This window comes from Mauremys reevesii, linkage group 1 (genome assembly GCF_016161935.1).
Source record: "Mauremys reevesii isolate NIE-2019 linkage group 1, ASM1616193v1, whole genome shotgun sequence".
In the NCBI taxonomy this organism is placed as follows: Eukaryota; Metazoa; Chordata; order Testudines; family Geoemydidae; genus Mauremys; species Mauremys reevesii.
This window is the reverse complement of record NC_052623.1, coordinates 158,871,674-158,889,286: the sequence shown is the minus strand read 5'-3', so window position 1 is coordinate 158,889,286 and position 17,613 is coordinate 158,871,674. Positions and strand designations below refer to the sequence as shown.

At 40.5% G+C, this 17,613-nt stretch overlaps 1 long non-coding RNA gene across 1 annotated transcript in view; it reads left to right on the top strand.

The window, feature by feature from the left end:
- The window catches only part of LOC120374991, a 74,056-nt gene extending 57,207 nt beyond the window's left edge, over positions 1–16,849 (top strand). Inside the window, exons 2-3 of the long non-coding RNA XR_005586392.1 lie at positions 15,737–15,827; positions 16,698–16,849. This is a non-coding gene — a long non-coding RNA (uncharacterized LOC120374991). The remainder of the gene's footprint in view (positions 1–15,736; positions 15,828–16,697) is intronic.
- The last annotated feature ends 764 nt before the right edge of the window (positions 16,850–17,613 follow it).

Here is a 17,613-nt window from a genome sequence, read left to right as displayed (position 1 = left end):
AGTTTGTGCATAACTTTAAACTCAATAAAAATGTTTCTATGACTTCCCTGTAATTATGTTCACTGATTGTTCCTGGAAACTGTCTTTGGCACTTTACCATTACTCATGTCTGGGCCTGGCATTTTGGAAGAATTCTCCTAATAATTAATTCTTGATACATTGTAAGCACTTTTTCATTTATCTGGAATAGGCATATGCTACTCTTATACCAATATCATTTATATTCCCCCAAATCCAAGATTAAGATCTACTGAAAAGTTCTATCCTGATTAAATGTGCTGGATACTCTAGAGCCAAAACACTAATCAACATCTTAAATATATTCAGACAAACTAATTTATTACCGGATACCTAGAAAGAACCTGCTACTACATAGTAATAATAATTAGAAGTGCATGAAGAATTTTTAATGAATAATTTATTCAAATAATTTTGCCTTTTGCATTTATTTGGCAATTATTCTTGGAGTTCACATTGTTTGCAAACATTTCACTAAAAGAGTTGACAGTCCCAATTTTTTGCTGTGTATCTAAATCACACAGAATTATTTCTGTTCCCTGATTTGAAGACTTGTGTAACTAGCCCAGACGGTGCAAATTGTGAATTTTACAATTCAATATACCGGGGTAGGCAACCTATGGCACACGTGCCAAAGGTGGCACACAAGCTGATTTTCAGCGGCACTCACACTGCCCGGGTCGCGGCCACCAGTCCAGGGGGCTCTGCATTTCAATTTAATTTTTAAATGAAGCTTCTTAAACATTTTAAAAACCTTATTTACTTTACATACAACAATAGTTTAGTTATATATTATAGACTTATAGAAAGAGACCTTCTAAAAACATTAAAATGTATTACTGGCACCTGACATCTTAAATCAGAGTGAATAAATGAAGACTCGGCACACCACTTCTGAAAGATTGCCGACCCCTGCAATATACCATTCAAAATTCACTCTTGTCAAATTCTCAGCCTTAAAATTCACTTTGTCCTAGTAAAGTTTGAGTGCTTGAATGATCAAACTGAAATTTACTTTCAGATTCAAATGAATATTTGGAGACACTCCCCCCTGCCCGCCATTTATTCCAGTGAGAGTGAAGAAAAGAAGTTGGTGTACATATTATGTCACAGCTGTGGCTTCAGCAGTTCCACCCATATATGAAATGCTACCCAATATGTCCTGGGATGTGATGTCCTGTTTGTTCCATTTTTTCCTCTTCTTTTGTTTGCAAATGTTTCTGCTGATTGCATATTACTTTGTTCCTTTGTTATTGCAACATTTAGTAAGGAGGAAAATCACCCCTGGTGTGGCGGGCTGACACAGGGCCTTCTAGTGTGCTACTTAACCCCAGGGTGAGGCTCTGTGGTGAGTATGAGAGTAGCCATGCCAGGAGTCTCTATGTTTCATGTGCGCTGTGGAGACTGGATGGGAATATGTCTGCTGCTCCTGTCCATTGGCTGGAATTTCAGCCTCTGATGAACTGCAGTGCAATCCTGCAGTCTGATTTTCAGTGGTGGACTGCATCTTTCCCCATATCCCCCCTTTGTACTCTAATGCATACTAGCATTTATGCAGAGTGAGTGAATTTCACCTTCTATGAATACAGTAGGTTGATAGTATTTTAATAACCTTGAACACTCACTTCCAGACTACAGTACTTGTGAAAGGCTTATGGGGCATTATATTTTATATTATTTCACACTATACACAGTCTGAAGAACCTTGAGAAATTCCAGCTTTCAGCGTTACAGCCATTTGATGCACATTACAGTAATTTTAAAGTCACTTAATGTGATTTCAATGTTTTTGAAGGACTCCATTATTTTCCCAAAAGTTTCTTCAGTTAGGATGTGGGTTAGTGGTTCTACTGAAGCGTTTCAAGGGTATAGGAATCTATTTACAAATTTTACATTCAGAAAAGAACAAAACCCCATGAAATTATGCCAAAAACACTGTTTTTTCTTTATTCCTTTTGAACAACTCACATTCAAAGCCTAGGTAATTAAAGTAAAACTATGTATTCATTCTTGCTAAGCAAAAAAAGGATGCTCAATTAAAATCAAGTGTTTTAAAGGGCTATCTTGGGATTTGTATAATCATTAGTGGAACATCTTCATTTTGGTTTTGAAGTGTTTACAGGAACACTCACTTTTCTAAATATTAGCACATGATAAGATATGAGCACATGATAAATCCTTGAATTTTGGGAATATTCAATCTCAAACATAGATGTACATTTTAAAAACACTTTTGATCTTCAGAATGGGTTGAAACAAAACCCTACATCCAAATACCCTGAAATTTGAGCCCAGATCTCCTTTTGTGTTGTATCATCTCTCAGTTGCATTGGAAAATCCAGGAGTAACATGGGAGCAAGTCAAATAGAAAGCCAGAGATACTATTCCATTCCTCTCTTTTAGGGCTTTAAGGCTGACAGCTAGGGCAAGCTGAGGGGTCTAAACATCACTGTGAAAAGATATGTGGTTACAAGTCAGACAGTCCCAATAGTACAGACTGTGGAGAAATATGAACTTTGTAAGCTGTAGAGGAAGAAGGATAGAGTCCCAGGTTGGAGCATCCCTGGAAGGCACAAATTGGTTTACCAGTTCAAATGCTACACCTGTATAAACAATTTAAATGAATAATTTACACAAAGGATTTAACCTGTTTTTCTGCTCATGAATTGTCTGCTAACAATTTGCAAATGTCATGAAACAATTCATTATTGGCAAAATAAACCCTGAAAGAATAATTCTTGGTCTGTGGCTCATTAGAAGAAGTCCATAGTATTAAGAAAATTCATGCTGCTTTGGTTAATTTTGATTGGACACATAGGTCATATGGTATGTTTCTATTACTGGATAGGATAAATGTAACTTATGGAATGAAATTTTCAATGTGAATATTCATGTTTACACATCTGGAATTTTCCTTCCCTGACAATGTTGCCATATTTGCTTACAATTTGCTGTTTCCTTGAACATTCATGCCATCAAATTCATTTGCAAGCCTATCTCAGGAAACACAAAAGAGATATATATGCAGCCAAAGTGAATTCACTTACAAAATTTGAATACATATATCCTGAAATTTGCTGAACTATTTTTTTGGCAGTATTTGCCCAGCTCTGTTCAGTGCCAGCCCTTAGCTATCAGATCACTTTTGAATGAATATTTAATCAATTCTATGTATCAGTGTGGAATGCAAGTGAAAGCCTACATTTTCAAAAGTGACAATGATTTGGGTTAACCCATTCTTGAGTACCCAATTTGAGACATCTCAGAAAGGCCTGATTTTCAGAAACACTGAGTACCCACCCTTGCATAATCAGGCCTTTCTTAGATGGCTCAAGATAAGCATTCAAGAACAGAAAAACCTCATATAATTAGTCACTTTTGGAAAATTAGGCTGAAACATTTGGAGGGAGGACACTTAATGTAGAGTACTTACTTGTGCTGATGGGTATCCTCCACCTGCACTAAAAACTCCCTGCTGTGTGCCACACAAGGACTTTCAGGATCAAGACCTTAGTTACACAGTCCTGGACTATACATAAACTTTATATCGATCTAGCTACATTGCTCGGGGGTGTGAATTTTTCACACCCAAATGTTGTTAAGCCAATCTAACACCCAGTGTAGATGTAGCTAGGGTTGTTGACCTAGCTATTGCTACTCGGGGAGCTAGATTAGCTATATCATGTCTACATGATGGCACTACAGTGGCATAGCTGAGCCTGTAGCAATGTCCATTTTGTAGACATGGCTTCAGTCCTACAGATGGTTTTGTTCCAAGAGAGGCAGTAAGAGAAGAGACCCATTAGCCAGGCTTCAGAGATACACTTTAATGACTGATACTCTCATATGAATGTTGTAGAGTGTTATACATGCACTATCACTTAGCTTCTGTTCAGTTCCAAGAAACAACAGCTGCTGAACAGTATACTTGCATTGACAGTTCCACGCATAGCGGAAGGAAGATTGGTCTCATCTCCTTTGCTAGTTGTGTGCTGCCACCTACTGGCATTATTCATTGCCTTTGTCAATTGCTTATGTTCTCAAGGCCACACCTGTGTGTCTCCAAACACCCTTTTGAAAGTCACACATCATGAAATTACTGTTTTAACCAAAACTTTAGTCAAGGTAAAAATCTTTATGCTGTATGTTCCCTTTCAGAAGCAGCATAACTATGGGAGCCAAGAGTAAACAATTTAAAGCTGCTGTCATGCTGTCTGGAGTGGCTCCCAGCATGAGTGCCAACCTCAGGGCCAACTGTTAAAAAGCAGGCAGAGACCCCAAACTGCTTTTACATTCTATAATTAGATTTCACCAACCCAGTAACAAGTGTGAACTCCTAAAGCACTATAACAGTCTTACCATGGAGTCTCAGACAGTCCCCTTGGGCATTCCAGTCTACCTTGCCACCCTGACAAGATGGACTAGGTCACTTTATACCAAAAATCACAACAATGTTCAGGTTACTCCCAGTCCCAAGGACCAATTGCTTACCCCAGGTCAGCCGTACTCAGCTCTCAAATCAAAGAGAACACCTGTAACCAATCCTGTAATAAACTAAAGATTTATTAACTAAGAAGAGAAATAAGAGAGTTATCTGCAAGGTTAAAACAGGAAACATACACACACAAATGAGTTACAATCTTAAATTGAAAAAGGTAACATAAGCTCCTATAATAAACAGCTCTCTATGGCCTTTAGGGCTGACACATGCCAAGCAGCATGGGGATCTCTTGCTTATATTTGGGATTTTTTGCCCTCAGATTCCAGACAGCGGAAAGATCCACCTTTTTCCTTGTCAGGGATTTTTATCCCCTTCACCCCAGAGTCCAAACTGATGGGATGAGTTCGTGCCCAGGCCTCCCCTTCCTGGAGGGGGTGAGGAATGCACTCAACAAGGTCTCTGCCCTTTGATGCTACACAGTGCCTCATTTGCCTTCAGTAGGCCATCTTGTGTGCAGGATGAGCACATTATCTTAATAAATGTGTTTTTTCCTGTTTGGTGAGATACACAATGACAGAGGTTTACAGTGCAAACACTCCATGTGACTTTATACCCTGGGATACAGATATCGTAAGTAGGATTAATACATGCAGCATCCTATAAGCATTCCGTAAAATCTAAACACATTCTTATAATACTAATATCCATTTAAACTATACTAACCCACAGGTGAGCCAGACTGGTGTTCAGCTATGCATTTGTCAGTGTTCAGCGAGGCTCTGGGGCTTTGGCATGAGTTGGCACAGGTCTGCCAGTGTCATAGCTGCCTAAGGCAGCAGTAAAGTACATTTGTTGTTCTCCCCAAATGAGAAGGTACCAATAAGTGGTAAGCTCTGGGACCTGACTCTTTAGGGGAAACTGTGTGCTTGTAGGTACTGACAATAGGAAATATATCTGAAATTTCAGTATTTGGATGTGCTGCTCGAGTCTCTCGTGTGAGTTAGTTAGGTGCTGGGGCACTGTGCCCCCAAGTAATTCTCCTCAGAATGGGTAATAGATGGGTGTGATATTTGCTCCTTTATTGTTCTGATGAGACTTTTACGGAATATAAATGCAAAGAGAGCTACATCAGTAAGAACAAAATTCAACTGTCATTCAAAATGAACTGTAAGGACAATTGTACATAGTGTAGACAGACAGAGGTTAACTAAACTTCAGTTAATACTTAACGACTAGCCAGCTTTTCCTGTGAGAAAGAGAGAAGTCCCAAGAATAGCAGAAAAGATCAGAGCAGACCTCCTGTGACTGTCTCACAACTACAAGAGAAACTGTCTAAACCCAGGGACAAGTCAATTAAGACCAGTTTCTGCCACCTTTACTCCATTGAATCGTACCTTATTCCATCAGCAGTCTCCTCAGAGTCAGTTGGAGTGGTTGTGGGGAACAGGCAGCGTTGAGCAGGTATATGGGTGCAGAATTTGGCCCTTGCTGTTTCTCAAAGAGATTGTGGGCCAAGTTCTGCCTTGTCTTATATGACATACAACCCCAGTTTGCTGGGGTATTCACCTGCAAAATGCACCTTCTTTTTTAATGACTAACAGGAAACAATTTGAGGCAAAACTCCATATTGTACTGCTTTACGTGAAACTGGGCCATTATTTTTCCTAATTGCACTAACAGCATCAGTATTTTTGTACAACCCTGCCTAGTAATTACTAAATCCCTCACTCACCCATATGAAGGTGAGGTTATATTGACATTATTCTGAATAAAATGAGCCTATTGTCCCTCAATGATTTCCATAACAATTTTGCCTTAGTTTACAATTCAGAATGAGGATTTCTCTACCTTCCTGTGTGCCAAACTCAACATTCCAAAGACTATCAAGTAGCAGCCTCCTGCCCTGACATCATTACCAATAATAAAAGTTCTACAGTCAGAATTTAGCAAACATTTTTATTGACAATCCACACAGAAGACTAGAATCGAACTTGCTCTTTTAAAATTGTATAGATTTCTGATACTAACAGCAGTAAAAACTTGTTATTGTTAGGAAAGCTGGCATCCTCAAAGACATTTCTGGAATCTCCAGGGGTAGGGAGAGAACCAACTACATGCAATTAGCAAGGGGAAAGATGGAAAATTCAGCTTGACTATTTAGGCTAAATGTGATGGCTCCAAGGGAAAGAAAGGACTTCCTCACAACCTGTTCCACGTGGCAATGGATGAAGTTCACAAAAGACTTGAAATGGTCACTGAAAACTCCAGCGAGTATGTATGACTTGAAGACACTAAGGAGGAAGGGGTTTATTAAGCAGCATCCATTTTACAGTCAGTTTTCTAATCCGAACCAAGCTTTAATATCATTTTTATGGACTTTATTTTTCACAATAGTGGAAGGAACCTGATACCTAGACTCACTTTGTTTTTGTGTTGAATTCAGTGTTTAGTTTATATGGTATAGTGACATTGCAGCCTCACAAATCAGGGGCAGATTACTGGAGCCACGAGAGTTTACACTAACTCAAGATCTGCTCCCCAGCATCCGCCGATTATGCAATATTTCCCTCTTCCCCACCCTTCCCCCAGAATGGCTTGTTTCTTCCTCTTTAACGTTCTAGTATTCACTCCAATTCCTGTGGTTTATTTCCCCTCTTACTCTGTAGTTTCTCTCCACTGAGCTAAACGTTCATGCATGTTTTCCCTGTTCAGCCCTGTAGTTGGCTGGCTCTAAACTTGGGCTCAGCCATTGTCTCTTTACATCTCTTGCCCTCTGGAACCCCCACTCCTGGGCAAGTTCACTGTTTCCCGCAGGAGCTGAGCTCACTCCCAGGTTCCTCTCTGAGTTCAATTCCCCTTCATCCCTGGCACTGCTTTTCAGGTCCCGCTACAGGGCACTGACAGAGAGCAGACATCCAGAGCCCCTGTCAGGGCTGCAGTGTCTGTCTGAGAAAAGGGAAAGCTGGTAACTGCCTCCGTTTGGGCTCTCTAGTAGCCTCTCCTCTTGGGAAATCTTTCCCCCTGTTCTATGCCAGCTTCACCTTTTTAAGCTTTCCTTCTTCAGGTAAAGAGCATGCTCTGCACAGGTGCACCTAATCACCACTGCCTGTATGCAGGGATGCTCATTAGGCTTGCTGTCAGTGGGATGGGGACGTGTCCCATCACAACCCTCCACACAGGGCATCAATGTTAAAGATTTAAGAAACAGACTGGCAAATTCTGCCTTTCCTCCTCTAGCAGCCTCAAAGAACAAGTCTGTACATGAGGATTCAGCTCTTTGCAGGTTATGCAAAACCAAGGTGATTTGTAGAGGCTTGAAAGGGCTATTTTCTTGGATTTTTTGTCTTGCTTGCCCAGCAAATGCCAACAGGGGGAGTTTCAGATCTACCTCAGTCTTATAGTGCTACAGTATCCTTGGTTATAGTGAAATTGATCATGGGGGTAAAAGTTATTGAAATTCAGGAAAATAAACACTGTACCCATGTCTTCTTAATGCCTCCTCCCCTTAAAGAAACATTTCAGTGGCTCTTCTTCAGATTGAAAGCAAAGGTACAGTACCCATCTCTGGTTAAACTTCAGCACTGTCTTTTTTAAAAGGAGATCTCAGGGGAAATAGCTCTATGATGCTATGTTTTGTTGAAGTGGAAGAAAACTAAAGTTTCTCTGGAATGAGTCAAAACCAGGATTTTTTATTCAGCCTCCATATCCCATCTCCTGAAACAAAAACAAACAAAGAAAACCTATCACCCCACAACCACTATCATCTCTGGTGACTGGGTACAGTACACTCCTCATCCTCATTTTGTATAATGTAAAACCCGAATGAGAAGGTTTTACAAACCAAAAATCTGCCTCCTGGCTTATCCCCAATATCAGTGCATAACAGCAAATATGTAGCCAAATGGCAAGTGCAAAATATTCCTCTAAAAGAGAAGAGGAGAAACTGTGGGCAGTAAAAGATATTTTAAAATATTAGGAAAGTTGGTCTCTGTTCTTGAACGACAAACACAAAAACCATGTTTATGTAGTAATTATTGAGTGGGATCTGGTTTTGTTAAGATGCTCTTATATCTTTTTAAAAGACAGGTTGGAAAGCGTTTATGCAATGCAGCACTGTAATTCTACCAATCATTGGCTCTAATTTCATTAGCCACTGCCCCACAACTGCAGAGTTTTTCATTTCTCATTTGTTCTTTGTTGTCACTTTGACATTGTCTTCATAGTGGAAATACTCTATCCTTTTTCGTGTCTGATGCTGGCTGCTCAATTAGGCTGTTTCTATACTACAGAGTTTTGTCGATGCAAGTTCTGCAGACAATCTTTCAACTGACTGGCATTTCCAGGTTTTCATCAATGTAGTAACTCTTTTAAAATTTTGTATTGATTTATCAACCAATGTATTTTAACATTTTGGTCAATAGAAAGAGATCAACACAAATGGTTTTAGCTACTAACCCATTCAGATGGAGATATCATCATTCATTCCTTACTATTTTTTCCTCAGTGTCCTTCTGTAACAAAGAATTGTGCAGGTAACAGCAACATTTTCATGGAAACCAAAGTCATAACATACATCAGTGAAGTATGTGAATGCTTTTTCTGGGAGAAAACAGACCAATAATTTCTTCATCTGCAGCAGACAAATGACTAATCCAACGATTAACATGAATAGTGCACCTACAGACCTAGCCATATAATTAATTCCCCAGAAGCAAAGAGTTTCAGCTCTCTGAGCATACATTCAACCCCAGCAGGCCCAGGGTGTGGAAGTCTAATTCCATTTCCAGAGCTGCTGCTTTTAGCTGACAGCCTGAACTGCAGCACCAGGACCATTTAAAGAACATTTTATACTCTTAGACACAATGTTACTTTTTCCTTGTGCCCCTTAAAGTGACATTTCACTTGAGCAAGATTGGCACATAAATACTGAAATGTGATCACATGTATTTTATGTGATTATCCATGCTCAGAAGAGGAAGTAATGATCTGATAACTGATTAGAGCTCTAATAGATGTGAAAAGGAGAAAAGCTAGAGACTCAGCTAGGAACTAAACTATGTTATGTGGAAGGCACAGATATTATGGTGATGAGCAGCAGTTCAACTCCCTAAGATAGATGGATGTACTCATTTTTGCAAGATAATCATATTTCATTATTATCTGCAGCATAGTCACTTATTTTTATAAAAAGATTATAACAGGGCATTGAATCTCACTGTATGGGGTCTAAGATGTCTCTTTGTATGTGTAGACTATAATACTAAAATTCAATCTTTTAAACCACCATAAACATCATGGTAACCTGTAAAATAGCAAAGTAATTGTAAGCACTGACCTAGACATGGGAAGTCAAAGATGTCTCTGACTGGATAATATTCTTAATAGAAACTAATGGCAAATGGAAATATAACTGAGCATTGCCTCGATACACAACTTCAAATGCCACATAATCCAAAGTAAAAAGTAATGTGCATGTGTTTCCAAAGATACTCTTCAAATGGAGGACCTCTATATCAAAACCTTATTTCCTGGTAATGAATTTTAAATAAGTGCCCAGGGGCATCAGGTCACTGATGTTTCTACTTTGCAAACTGGGTGGGCTATGAAAGCTCTTAAAACCCTTCAAAGCAAAAAAAAATTTAAACTAGATTTAACTGACCAAAACTTTTCAAGAAAAATACCTGAAACAATTAGGAGAATGAAAACCAGGTCAGAAAACTTGGCCCGTGGCTGAGGATTTACATAAATAGGCTAACCTTTGACTTGAAAATAAAAGGTAAGTACAGAGCTCTGACAGAACAGCAGGTCATTGGCATTTGTTCTGTAAAGTACTGCCTCTGATGCTATGACAAAAATGTCAAGAATTCCACTGATCATTGTGCACTGATAGGGCTCAAAGGTATGCGGATAGGCTAGCAGAAACCCAGTCTACCTGACCAATTGAAACTGCGGTACTCCCACACATTTTATAACCTGCAAGCTGTGAGCGTGGGAAAGCAAATGAGGCCTTTGGAGACTAATTCCTTCTAAAAAGGAGGAAGATGCCTTCCCAGAAGGGTGATTTTGAATTCTTGTGGTTTGGGCAGCATATAAAATAGTTACTACACAGTCCTCAAGTGAGCAACACAGTGGTTGCCTCCAAAGCAGGTATTGTTCAAAAGGCTTTATAATCGGTATTGAATTTACTAGTCAAGATCAATCCTAAATTTAGCACTATTCAGTTCTGGGATTTTGTCAAGGCTGGTCTCCACTTAATAGCAATACACAGCTGTGGAAATGATAATAGTGTGGGGTGGGTTAACTGCCTGCAATATTATGTCTATTCATTCGATCCTAGGTGGTGATCCTAAAGAGCAAGCACAGCTTCATGTTATAGCATACATCTGTGCTACTTCCTTTTTGTCTGGTGACGGCTCCATATTTAGGAATCTGAAAGTAAAAGATGAACCAAACAAAACCACATTTTGCATTTTTTGTGTCTACTTCTATCACAGTAACACAGAAAGCTATGAAATAAATCTTCACATTTCTACAGTGAGCAGAGAAAAAAATCATGAAAGCCAAAACAATAAATGAAAAATGTTTTATGTTCTTATGTTACACAGAGACAGATTCAGTTTCCTATTACACTTCTAGGCACAAACGTACATAAAATATCTACAGGCTGTCTCCAACTTGTTTTTCTAATTAATTAAAAGTGATCCATTACAGAAAACCTGAAGGAATGTCAAAGATGCTCCTGTCTGTACTGCTTTTGTCTCACTTGCTGCAACAGAGAGGGAAGCTGTTGATGCCTGTCTAGTAGATTATTGAAGGGTGGCTGTACTTTTGGTATTAAATCAGGAGAGGTGGGAGATGTGGATTAATTGTCTTTCTTTCCCACTGACAGACTGCCCCTGCAGGTCTCAGATAGGTAAAGCTTCCATTGGAGTTCAGTCTTGTGGCTAACCTCCCAATCATTTCTCTTCCCTGTAGCATTCTTTACACTTGTAGACCTCTGTGGCTGCTCACAGGTGGGTTTGATCCAAAGCCTATGGAAATCAATGGAAACACTGCCAATGACTTCAGTGGGCTTTGGATCAGACCCAGTTTGTGCACCATAACTTAGAATCTTCTAAGAATGGGACGTGGGATAATACATAATGGAGAGCAGATACTTCTCTATACCAAAATGGGTTTTGGAGGGGGGTGGCTGATTGCCCTGTTAATGATCATCACATTTTGTTGGGGCAGAGGCTATTTTCATAATCAATTTCCCCCCATCTAGTTCTCACTGTCCTTCAGCTGAGGAAGTCTGCACAGAACAGTGTTGCTTGACTGGCCCCACAGGCACAGTCTCTAGAACACACGCTCCTTGCTGTCACACAAAGGACAACACAAACTGGGATGTCTCACATATAGTGGGCCGCTCACTTACATTTCCTGAATGAGTAATAGGCCAGACTGCATGAAACTGCTGGGATTAAAGAGATATTAAAACGACTTACTGCTAGACTCTTGATATGTCATGTATATATGGCACAATACCGATACTAGACCTAGCCATAGTCCATCCCCAGCTCCGTGCCTCAGCTGGGCTCTACTCTGAAGCAGCATTACTGCCATTTTGAGTGGGCAGGATCTCTTTGGGCAGTGGCTGCAGAGCAGTTCTATGGCCTCTGCTGACCCTCACCTTTCTTCTCAAAGGTTAGATCCACGATTCCATTGCTGCCAATTCTACTGCCGCAGACTAGGGAGAATCATTAGGGGGAGGCAATGCTTCACCCAGTGTCCCTTCGTAGCAGGGGACTCCCCATAACTGAGTGGCAGGCAGATAGGGTGACCAGATGTCCCGATTTTATAGGGACAGTCCCTATTTTTGGGTCTTTTTCTTATATAGGCTCCTATTACCCCCCACCCCCACCCCCGTCCCGATTTTTCACACTTGCTGTCTGGTCACCCTACAGGCAGATGGAAAATGAGGAGGTCAAAAGGTGCCTCCCCCTCCCAAGCACTGGAGCTGGCTGACAACTCTGAAATGGCAACAGGTACCCATTGCTTGCAGACCATTGGTAATGGGGGGTGCTCAGCTCAGGTCCCCTATAACACCCTCTAACAACTAATATTTGGGGTGAGTCTGGCTGGGTGTCCCCATCTTCAGGCCTCCCTTTTTTATCCACAAAGGTCTTCCTCTGTAAAGTGCTACTGCTCTCCCTGTCCAGCAGTAGCTTCTGTGTCTCTTCTGCTGTGGAGAGAATGGGGCCAAGAAGCAAAGAGACCAATGGAGGGTCCAAGTTCATTCTGAGGGCCCCTGGTACCTGACTATCATGACTCCTCCTGCAGTGGCTGACTATCATTGAGTGCAATCAAACAGGCTTGTGTTATAAGTAAAGAGATGTTGGCAGAGGTCCACAGAGATCTTGGGAACAGGCAGATCACACATGCTCCATTTCAGAGTTACAGACGTGTTAGTCTGTATCCGCAAAAAGAACAGGAGTACTTGTGGCACCTTAGGGACTAACAGATTTATTTGAGCATAAGCTTTCATGGGCTACAGCCCCACTTCTCTGGATGCATAGAATGGAACATATATTGAGGAGATATATATACACATACAGAGAGCATGAAAAGGTGGGAGTTTTCTTACCAACTCTGAGAGGCCAATTAAGAAAGAGAAAAAAATCTTTTGAAGTGATAATCAAGATAGCCCAGTTCAGACAGTTTGATAAGAAGTGTGAGAATACTTACATGGGGAGATAGATTCAATGTTTGTAATGGCTCAGCCATTCCCAGTCTCTATGCAAACCTAAGTTAATTGTATCTAGTTTGCATATCCATTTGTACTCTGTTTCTACGTACATACTGGGTGAATGGGTGAACCCAGTGGGCTTGGAGGTTTTGTGAGGTTCTCAAACTTTTTCAGACATTTCATGTTTTACAATGATGATTTCAATGGGTCCAAGATTTAACTCCAGGTCCCTTAGAGGGGGTCCAAGATGTCATGTTAAGATAATGCACTTTTTTTGCATCAACATGGAAAGGACCTATGGTATTTTTAATAAAAAGACTTAATGGATTCATCTGTACTTAATATGTTTGTAGTTAATGTCTTGTTTAAAGATGCAGACTATCGTACTCATTTCATCCAATAGGTAACCATGACTCTCACAGAAATGTGAGATGCACTGATCTGTTGGAATGCAAATTAATTATAATTCCTCTTTGCCTATAACCAGCATAAAATGAACCACAAGGGAGATGTGAGAATCATTTACTCTCAGGGAAACCAGAGCATGGAAATCAGGACAGTGGTAACTTTGATTTGCAGTGTATAGGTACTTCGCTTCTGTATTGAAGGAGGAAAAGAGGAGGGCTAATTAGAGAAATGCAATGAGAGTCTGATACAGAGGAAAAGCCATTCTGCTGTCACCGAATATCATCACTTGTTAGGAAATATTGGATGAAGCAAGAGGGTAGGGGGAGGAAAACTTAGACTGGTCACTGCATGGGGCTAAGACTGAGAAGTCAGAAGACTAACATACAGCAGCGTAACGGCTGGAAGACAGTATAACCTGTTTTAGTCATCATGCTCTTCTTTGCTGTCAAGGCAAATCGGGAGTGATTTCAGTGGCGTTACTTCCAATTTGCACTGGAGTAATTGGGATCAGAATCTGGCTCAAGGGTTACACACATGCATGTTTGCAAATCTAGCAAGTGTCGCTTTCAAATATGCCAAATGCTGTGCATTTTCAAATACCCGTCTGGATTGTAATATTTTTTGATTATCTCCTGCTGTGCTAAAGAGCTGTTCAGGACATTCACACAGAGGTAGGAAACAGGCATTCGAAAACAAAACTTGCAATATTGGGCCAACATTGCTCTATTGTTTTCCAGTATAATAATAATAAATATAATCTCAAAGGGGCCAAATTCATCAGGAAATTAGTTGGTGGTTTAATATACATTGAAGCATCAATGTGTTGGGAAGAATCTTTCAGAATACTTTACAGGACTTATCTGTCTTCCACTAAAAGATGCAAGGAAGAAGGATTGTCCTCATAAACTGACAGATCTTGTGGATGATGAGCTTTTCCTAACATTCCATCACCCTACTGCTTACTAGAAGATGCACCGGTTGAAACAGAAGTAGTGGAAGATGAGGGCTTTGGTTTTTTGACATTTTCCAGTGTGACTTTTGAAAAAAAAAAAAAAGACGGCCTTCTTTGAGATCACTGCAACTGTTTCCAACTCTGTTAAGAGGAGGTGACTCTCTCGGATCTGAAAGTAAATTTCTCCTTTGAGTAGTCTGGGGAAGGCCCAAGCACAACACGATGGATCACATGTCCGTCTTTTTTTCCTAAAGTGTCTTTCACGTTGACTCTGAACAGTTTTAGGCATTTTAAAGCTTGGGTCTCAGTTTTAGTGTGGACCTCACAAGATAGGCTGGAATAATTCTTCAGCTAAAAGGAACGGTGAATAGTAATAGCTGTCTCAGCCATGCAGGCTATTGTGTCAACAGGGCCGGCTCCAGGGTTTTTGCCGCCCCAAGCAGCGGGCGGAAAAAAAAAAAAGCTGCAATTGCAATCGGCAGCAGCTCTACCGTGCCGCTTTCTTCTTCGGTGGCAATTTGGTGGCAGGTCCTTCCCTCCGAGAGGTACCAAGGGACCCGCCACCGAATTGCCATTGAAGAACCCGACATACCACCCCTTCCCCTTGGCCACCCCAAGCACCTGCTTCCTGGGCTGGTGCCTGGAGCCGGCCCTGAGTGTCAAATGTGTAATACACCACTCAGAAAGCATGTTTGTCATATGTTGATCTTTAGGCACCAAAGATTTGTCCTCCTTTCTTTCTGTATCTGGTGGTTTCTCCAGCAGTAGAAGTTTCCCCTGTAAATAGAAGTCAGACCTCACCAGTAATGCTTGAAAATTTGCAATCTGTAATTACAATTTCATTGATAAATGTGACTTTCCCCACAATTTATACAAGCACTTTGACTTTTTGTCCTGGTGCGCAGACTTGGAAGGTCTTTCATGGCTACCTCTCTTCCTCATTTTGACTTGGTTTAGAAGTGGAAGGACAGAAATATTACAGGAAAGTTTATTCTCAGGATACTTTTGATCTGGCTCAAACCTGAAGAAATGCCTGGCAGCTAATAAGAAAGACAGTTGTAAAATGTCCAGCCTGATTGGGAGACCAAAAAAACAAGATGATTTGAGATAAGCACCAGAAATGAACCTCTAAATCTTCACCAGTTCACCAATGATTAAAATATAATCCATTATTATTTACTCTTTATAGAACACCAAATATGTGCCAAGTGCTTCACAGACAGAGATGAAGACTGGTTGCCTGCCCTGAACAGTTTACAGTCTTAATGGACAACATACAGGTAAGGAATGGGAAACAGCAAAAATCAAGTGAGAGAGAGAGTAATGTTGATTAGCGTGGCTTGTTGATTCTGTGATTTTTGGTTGAATTGTTACTATTAATCCTCTCAAGTTAATACTTGGATGGAGGGAGAAATAGGGTTTGTAGGCCTCAATGTAGGGTGGACTTTAATGAGGAAGGGGTGGAAGCATGGTGAAAGGGGTCAGGAAGAGGATGCAGGTGGGGGGAGGGATAGCTCAGTGGTTTGAGCATTGGCCTGCTAAACCCAGGGTTGTGAGTTCAATCCTTGAGGGGGCCACTTAGGGATCTGGGGCAAAAATTGGTCCTGTTAGTGAAGGCAGGGGGCTGGACTCAATGACCTTTCAAGGTCCCTTCCAGTTCTAGGAGATTGGTATATCTCCAATTATAAAGGTGCTGCATAGAAGAAGGTGCAGAGATGGGAATGGGAGAATGTATAGTGATGCACAGAAGAAATATGCTGAAGCCATGTGAATTCAATTCCACAATCAACCACATATTATCAGTACTTCTCAAATAATTAATATGGTTTACAGGTAGAGCAAGTATTTTGTTGTTGTGGGAATGATTTTTTTTTAAATATATTTGTGTCCTGCCAGGTGAAAAGATTTAAAGATAGTGACATGTGTGGAGAGGTGAAGTGAGGTGGAGTTTCCAAAAAGCATATTTTGAAATATCCATGGGCGATCCAGAGACTCAGATATTTGGATTCTAGCAGTGTGCTTTAGGGTTCTGTCACTTAGGTGGTATAACATGAGCTTGATTATGAAACTACAAAATTGTGTTTGCCTACAAAAAAGTGAAGCCCATCAATTACCTAATTGTTTTGCCTGTTGTTCTTCATCGTTGATAGGTCACTTCACTCGATTAGAAGCAATACTATAGCAAATCATATAACTCACTAATTGGCATTAGTGAAGGAAGACCCCATTTCCATGATGGTACAGTAGCCAATTGAACAAGAAACTATTATATTGTCTGTTACTGGCAGATTGCCTTATCACTTACCATTTCAGATGTTTGGAAATAAAGCACGTGGGAAAGATTTTTATGAGTGAGGATATGTTTAAATAAATAAATACATGCTTTTACAAGAAGTTTGGTTTTAAGTTAGCTTCTGTGACTCATATAACAGGGGAGCTTTATGCGATGTGAACTAGTAGTTAATCTGCATGAGTCACTACAGTGTGATTTCAACACAATTAGCTTCATTCAGAGCCAAGCTGAGGGAGTGTGGAGTATTATGGCCACAAAGATTTTGCGGCCTTGAATATTTTATTACATAAGGACCAATATCTCACTGGCCTAAGCTGTTGTATTTCCACTTGAAGTCCGCTCCACTGCAATCAGCTGAAGTGGTTTCAAACGTTATACATTTTGGTGAAACTCAATACTGATTGAAGTCATAGAATCATAGAATCTCAGGGTTGGAAGGGACCTCAGGAGGTCATCTAGTCCAACCCCCTGCTCAAAGCAGGACCAAACCCAACTAAATCATCCCAGCCAGGGCTTTGTCAAGCCTGACCTTAAAAACCTCTAAGGAAGGAGATTCCACCACCTCCCTAGGTAACCCATTCCAGTGCTTCACCACCCTACTAGTGAAAAAGTTTTTCCTAATATCCAACCTAAACCTCCCCCTCTGCAACTTGAGACCATTACTCCTTGTTCTGTCATCTTCTACCACTGAGAACAGTCTAGATCCATCCTCTTTGGAACCCCCTTTCAGGTAGTTGAAAGCAGCTACTAAATCCCCCCTCATTCTTCTCTTC